Genomic DNA, 8,105 nt, shown 5'->3' with positions numbered 1-8,105 from the left:
GAAACATACATACTTTGGGCAGCCTTCCTGCAGTCCCAATAACATAAGAATTACACTGCTGGTGATTAAGACTGCATCGTCAGAAAGGAAGGAAATACCGAAATTTGACGTAATATGAGCTACAGTATAGTAGACAGAAAATAGTGATTAACTTTTTGGGACTTTGGGGCTGCACAGAGAGCAGTATTTGGCACACAGAGCTGCCGTCTCTGGCAGCTGCAGTCACTCTAGTCCGTCTCGGCATCGAGGGGAACTGGAGTGTGATGACAGTTGCGGGCACGCCATGCCACGCTGCTTCATCGCTATGGCAGTTCATCGATCTTAGCGACTGGCGAGCGCCGGTGTGCCAGTCTTTCTGAAACGCAAGACCAGATGTTTTTAGTAGCTGTGAGATCCAGGGAACGTGGTGTCCAGGGCTGCCGCCGAATACCACTTGTTCCAAGGCAGATCAGGAAAGCACGGACACCTAGTCGTCTTGCGTTATCTCGTTGGAAGATAACGCCACAGCGACCTCTAAGGTACAACGAAGGTACCAGCTTTAAAACACACAGAATGTAACGGATATGCGAACCTGTTGTGTATCCAATGGCATCCCTTACCATCACGCCAAATGCTGGGCCATACGACAATGACGAATGCAGTCTGTTCAAAGCTCGTTTTCCATAGACCCACCAAGCATGGATCCATCCACGGATATAAGAATATACGGTAGGGTGAAGCGCAGGCGAGTTGTGAGAGGTGACGTCATCGTGAAGAGAGGTGACGTCATCGTGAACCCTCTCGCCACACCGCAAACTGCGTTGAAACTTATAGGCACGCGGCGCACACATGTTTAACTTGTGCACAGGTATGAATGTAACCGAGATTTTTCATGTTTTAGTGTATTATTATTATTATTAAACTTTATATTAATTAGACTATTTTTTCTACTGTCAGTGAAATGCTGGTGTAAAGCCTTCGGAGTTCGTCAACTTCTTTCACCACCTTGGTGTGGACTGCTTTTTATTTGGATTAATAGGCTCACACAGGCTTAGATCTCATACACCTACAGTATGAAGAAACCCCTGTAATGTCATTTTAAACTCTTTAACTGCAGTAACAGGTTTTATTTGCCTATTACGGAAAATGATGTTACAATTTTTTTCATTTTGTTAATAACTTTGAATTTTCAAAACACAGAGGCTTAAATCAATAAAACATGGTGGAACACTAAATCACCGGAGTCTTCTTTTGATAGTGACTTCACTAGGAAGAGCATATTTCAATACGACAAAAGATAACGTTTTATAAGATAGGCAGTGTAAAGTCGCAGCGTCTGCAATATCTACAGATGACCAGTTAATACACCGTCCTTTCATAACCACTTGTTGTTGGCTTTCAAAATGGTTCAAATGGCTCTGAGCACTATGGGACTTAACATCTGAGGTCATCAGTCCCCTATAACTTGGAACTACTTAAACCTAACTAACCTAAGGATATCACAAACATCCATGCCCGAGGCAGGATTCGAACCTGCGACCGTAGCAGTCCCGCGGTTGACTGTAGCGCCCAGAACCGCACGGCCACCGCTGAATCGCTTTTTGAACAATTAATTTCAATAACTGAGCGCTGCATCGAGAGAGAGAGAGACGATACCGTAAATCTACATTATTTTGCCTAAGGTCTTTTATTTCTGTTTCCATAATTTCGAATTATTGGTGTAAGCATGTATTGTCGCATTCACAGTAGTGTTTGTCCGCAGCATGTGGTCTAGTGGCCCTCTGTTATAAAAAAACTGAGTAAAGGAATCAACGATCAGCTTGAACAAATGTCCTGTGACGTCGCTCAGACCTAACGCAACGAACATTACCGAGAAAAATGACAAAAAAAGTGACTAGTGTCGCTGCCTCTGGATCACGGGGTCCCGGGTTCGACTCCCGACCGGGTTGGGTATTTTGTCTGCCTGGGGACTGGGTGTTCATGTTGTCATCCTTTCATCATCATCATCATCATTCGTGACAGTTGCTAGATTGGACTGTGAAAAAAATTGGACTGAGTAACAATTGGGACTTTGTATGGGCGCTGTGGACCACGCAGTTCAGCGCCCCATAAACAAAATATCATCATCATCTGTAGTTTTTGTTTTCACAGTTAACGCTTTATGTCTTCACTGTTTGGTGCTAAATTTAGCCATAAAATATCTTCTACTTCTTTACGATAGCTTCGTTTTTGTGCCAGAATATTTCACTCATTATTAGGCCCATTATTACGCCATAAATCACCAGCGAAGGATCGTAGATTTAGTGTTGGAAGAACATCAATCTACAGCTTGCATTTCGAAGTAATGCTCAACAACACACTTTTCATATCCCTTTCATAATCGCAGTCACCAAAAGATATTGAGCAGATACAAGCATTTTCAATCCAAAACGAATTTGCATGTTTACAAGCATTTATCCATTTTCGTTTCATCTCAATGTTTTTAGGAAATATATGAAACTTCTAACTTACTTACGTGCCTGCTGCTGTTGGTACAACAGGCGATCGCACACCAAACAACTTATTTTTCACTCAAAACCTTACACTATATAAAATCCCTCAATACAGGGATAATTACGGCTTATCTCTGTACTGAAACACCAATATAAAAATTCACTCTGCCATAAATAACCTTGTTGTCTCTTGTAAATGCAGTTACAACAGGAGACGTTATGGCAATTTCTGACTACTGAGCGCTGGATGGGTTCACCCTGACGTTATGGCGGGCTTGCTACTGCGCATACACGTCGTGATCCCTACCCCGTATTCTGCTATCCGTGGGTCCATCTATAGTGATGCTGCACACAGAACTGGGACTCGTCCGAGAAGACGATGTGGTGTCATTTCTGTGTTGTTGGGCGCACCGCTGTCGCTGCACCTCTCTCAGCCCCGCATCAAGGGAAGCCGCCGTGCTGACAGGCCGTTGTACAACCCGTGTGGGTACTTGTTTCGCTGCAAGCAAACCCATTTCCCCAATTCAAGTTACGTTACGTGTCTGCACGATCCTGCTCGTCCGGGCAAACAGCGTGTCGTTCCTCTCAGGCGCTAGTCGGGCGGGACTAATAAAATCCTGCACGGAATTGAGTATGGCCCTAGTGAACCCACCGATTCCATAGTCTTGCGATCCCGACCAGTGCGAGCAGCAATATCACACAACGATAAACCGCAGTCTCGACCACTCACGATCCTTCTGTTGTCAAATTCCGAGACGTGACGTCCCTCTTTCTTACAAGAAGTACAGCACGATCTTGTCACAGACAAGCAACAATGAATTTCAATTTCTGAATGAGAAACCAATATGTACACGGCGTTACTCCTTCCTGCTTCGTACCGTTGCGCTGAAATGCTGATCATTTGCATATGCAACCACGTAGTATACCTTATGCCACTGTGAAGTTCGTTGCATAGCACATCGACGGTGTTACATGTTTAACGGTCAGCAGTGGAAAGAACTGAAATGAGGAATTAATAATGTGAACACACAAATATTGACTGCTGACGGTACCCTCTTCGGCATCAATGGACCTCTGTGTACCTGTTTAAGATCAATCAACTAACGCAGTTTCTAGGATTCAGTGTGAATTTATAAGCTAATGTGTCCGTTCCTTGAAATGCCTTGGGATGTGGATGTAGATTTTCGGTCAGTGGGCAAGTTTCGTTAGGCACTGCTGCATAAAATTTCAGGACGAAAGTACACTACTGGCCATTAAAATTGCTACACCACGAAGGTGACGTGCTACAGACGCGAAATTTAACCGACAGGAAGAAGATGCTATGATATGCAAATGATTAGCTTTTCAGAGCATTGACACAAGGTTGGCGCCGGTGGCGACACCTACAACGTGCTCACACGAGGAAAGATTCGAACCGATTTCTCATACACATACAGCAGTTGACCGGCGTTACCTGATGAAACGTTGTTGTGGTGCCTCGTGTAAGGAGGAGAAACGCATACCATCACGTTTCCGACTTTGATAAAGGTCGGATTCTAGCCTACCGCGATTGCGGTTTATCGCATCGCGACATTGCTGCTCGCGTTGGTCCAGATCCAATGACTGTTAGCAGAATATGGAATCAGGTGGGTAATACGGAACGCCGTGCTGGATCCCAACGGCCTCGTATCATTAGCAGTCGAGATGACAGGCATCTTATCCGCATGACTGTAACGGATCGTGCAGCCACGGCTCGATCCCTGAGTCAACAGATGGGGACGTTTGCAAGACAACAACCATCTGCACGAACAGTTCGACGACGTTTCCGGCAGCATGGACTATGAGCTCGGAGACCGTGGCTGCGGTTACCCTTGACGCTGCATCACAGACAGGAGCGCCTGCGATTGTGTACTCAACGACGAACCTGGGTGCACGAATGGCAAAACGTCATTTTTTTGGATGAATCCAGGTTCTGTTTAATAATGGTCGTATCCGTGTTTGGCGACATAGCGCTGAACGCACATTGAATGCGTGTATTCGTCATGGCCATACCGGCCTATCACCCGACGTGATGGTATGGGGTGCCATTGGTTACACGCCTCGGTCACCTCTTGCTCGCATTGACGGCACTTTGAACAGTGGAAGGTACATTTCAGATGTGTTACGACCCGTGACTCTACCCTTCATTCGATCCCTGCGAAAGCCTACATCTGAGCAGGATAATGCACGACCGCATGTTGCAGGTCGGCCTTTCTGGATACAGAAAATGTTCGATTGCTGCCCTGGCCAGCACATTCTCCAGATCTCTTATCAATTGAAAACGTCTGGTCAATGGTGGCCGAGCAACTGGCTCGTTACAATACGCCAGTCACTACTCGTGATGAACTTCATGGGCAGCTGTACCTGTACACGCCATCCAAGCTCTGACTCAATGCCCAGGCGTATGAAGGCCGTTATTACGGCCAGAGGTGGTTATTCTGGGTACTGATTTCTCAGGATCTATGCACCCAAATTGCGTGAAAATGTAATCACGTGTCAGTTATAGTATAATATATTTGTCCAATGAATACCCGTTTATCATCTGCATCTCTTCTTGGCGTAGCAGTTTTAATGGCCAGTAGTGTAACTTCCGCATAATGTGTCACTGCCAAGTAATGTAGTTCAATGAAACTTACACCATACATACAGCACGCCTATTCCTATAGTATAGCACAGAAGTACTGACAGAAATACGTAATGAGAGAAACACGAAAGACACTGTTATTCAATTCATGAAGGTCATGGAGCGTAGACAAACATGATCGTTTTCGCGATCCAGGTGTTACTGTATGGGGAGGCATAATGTTGCGTTGTGTACGACCTCCAGATCTCTAAACGTGCTACACTCACCGGTCAGCTTTGTTCTGACACTGTACTCCTTCCCCATATGTGTCTTTTCACGGTGCATTCTACCCAGATAGTATTTTTTTGCATGACAGTGCGAGACACACCGAACAGCGCAGTGGAGCACTGACGAACGAGAGGATATTCGGCAAATTGTTGGCATGCCAGTTCTCCAAAATCTACTCGTTAATCCCATCGATCCCGTATGGGGTGAAGTGGGGAAACGTATTGCAAAACGTCTACATCATTTGTCAATAGCGCTGGCGGAGCAATGGAACGCACGGCGCAGAGCATGCGTTGGCGTCTGTGGTGATCGCACATCCCGCCTTTTGTACTGTCCAGCGCATTTTCATTAATCGCGGTGACTTCAGTGTAATTACTGTCTTTGAATAAAACTGTCATTTCTGTTCGTCTCATTGTGCTTTTCTCTGTTACCTTCCGTACTATACTGTGGCAGTTCTTTCTATCTATGGTCTAAGTTATGTTACCTGGCAGTGTCACGTCATGCGAAGGTTACTTTCGTCCTTAAGTTTGGTGCAGCAGAGTATTTGGGGTAACAGGAGTTCCCCATTTGACGACTGTCAACTTTTTGTAAGACAATCGTCAAACGGGGAACTCCTGTATCCTCCTTACTGTAGTAATGTAATCAGCCAATCAGTAGTTCTTTTATATCTCCCTGTGAAGATGTGCTGGGCAAACTTAGTAATCCTCATATTATTGATGTCCTGTCGTCGAGTAAGTTTTAAATATGAATACTCTATTCCTTGTACAAACGACTCACTCTCGCAGTCCTCTACTCCAGTCTGCTAATGGTGAGAGCAGCTTTTCCAAATGAATGATGATGCTTTTTATAGAGTTTATGGACACGTTTGTAAGATAACTAATCTTTTGTGTTGCATGGGGGCTTAATTATTTAAAATGCAAATATTTTTAGTTGCTGTTAGTCCGATTACGCAAGTCTCGTAAACGGCTGGCCCTGACTAGTATTAGTACGCAATCTGACTGCATAGAACAACAACAAAGAATGAAATGAAAATTTTCGTTAACACAATTAATTAATTAAGTCCCCAGCAACTATAAAACCTACGAAACCAAAGCACAAGTATAACTGTTCTGTGTGTGGGAGTGTGACTCAACGTACACATCTGGCACGGTTCTTCTTCAACAAGACAAGAAATTTCAAATACAATTTATACTGACGTGATAGAAAAAAAATTAGAAATACCATAATTGCTCAAGAAACCCAGAATTACACTCTAATACAAGAACACACGCCAGATGCTTTGTGGACTGAACCTGTAATGACACATTATTCAGGTCACTGAAAGAATAAAAGAATAAAAGAAAATACCTCCATATATTGACGAAATGCACTCTGACCATTACAATATCTCCATTAGAACAACATCTGCTATCTCTCCCATCAAACCACTGCATAAAACATGGAACAACACTCTCCACTACCACATCTCACTCTGACTTCACGACATGCAGTGTCCACCACAACTTCTCGGTAAGAACTGCTTGCCGCTACGTATCAATAATCACTGCCAGTGGAGGCGGCGGAACAATACTCTCTGGCGCGATTTCTGGCGCTGTGGCTCAGTGTAGCCACCTTTCAGTGTCTTATTCTGAGTATATGAAAATATGTCTTCAAAAAAGTGCCCTGAATAAATGTCCTTCTCCAAGTAAAGTCTAAAACTAAACTAAACTCTGCCCGAACAGGCCACGAAGGCCCAACTGTACCGACCGGCCGCCGTGTCATCATCGACCCGCAGGCGTCAGTGGATGCAGATATGGAGGGGCATGTGGTCAGCACACCGCTCTCCCGGCCGTATGTCAGTTTACGAGACCGGAGCCGCTACTTCTCACTCAATCAGTTTGCCTCACAAGGGCTGAGTGTACTCCACTTGCCAACAGTGCTCGGCAGACCGGATGGTCACCCATCCAGATGCTAGCCCAGCCCGACAGCGCTCAACTTCGGTGATCGGACGGGAACCGGTGTTACCACTGCGGCAAGGCCATTGGCCTCCACGTAAAGTCTGGACGTAAGAAATGATTTTTAACGCAATGTGACTATATTTCAAAAAAAGAAAGGAACTTATTTCAGAATATTTACTGTTTACTTTGCTCGGCGGAAAGAATAGCGAGCATAGTGAATTTTGCGGGCACACCCAATTTTAACATGTTCGCACTTCCACTGCTTTCAAGGCCGTGTATACAGCGAGAAAAGCATTTAAACCGACAAACTCTGGGAGGTTGTAGAGCACATCAAAACAAATATTTTTCCCTAATGTCATTTTTTCCTATGAGAATTATTTAAACCGGTGGAGACCGTATTACGTACTACGTAGCGCACCACAACGGACGAGCTGCACAGCGGGTTTATCAACAACAATATCCTAATCGCCCCTATCCCGCATCATACGACCTTTGCTGCTGTGTGCCAACGTCTGCGTGAGACCGGGTCATTTAGCAGATTACCTGGACAGGGACGCCGTCGCACGGTAAGAGCGCTGCAATTTGAGGAAGCTGTCTTGCAGCACTCAAATGAGCACTCGTCCAATTGCACGTAACATGGGAGTGAATCAGACGAATGTAAGAACAGTCCTTCGAGAGCAATTGTTAGTCCATTTCACTTACAACGTGTTCACAACCTGGAACCAGCTGATTATTCAGTCAGAGCACAGTTTTCGCAGTGGTACCTAGAACAGTGTGAAATGCATCCTACATTTCCATCCTCTGTGTTGTTTACCGATGAAGCAACGTTCG

At 45.0% G+C, this 8,105-nt stretch overlaps 1 pseudogene; it reads right to left on the bottom strand.

Moving 5' to 3' along the window:
- Positions 1–7,244: 7,244 nt before the first annotated feature.
- On the bottom strand, positions 7,245–7,362 carry LOC126095900 (5S ribosomal RNA; annotated as a pseudogene).
- Positions 7,363–8,105: the final 743 nt, after the last annotated feature.

The sequence above is a fragment of the Schistocerca cancellata genome, chromosome 8 (genome assembly GCF_023864275.1).
Source record: "Schistocerca cancellata isolate TAMUIC-IGC-003103 chromosome 8, iqSchCanc2.1, whole genome shotgun sequence".
Classification (NCBI taxonomy): Eukaryota; Metazoa; Arthropoda; class Insecta; order Orthoptera; family Acrididae; genus Schistocerca; species Schistocerca cancellata.
This window is presented reverse-complemented; position numbering and strand designations above follow the sequence as displayed.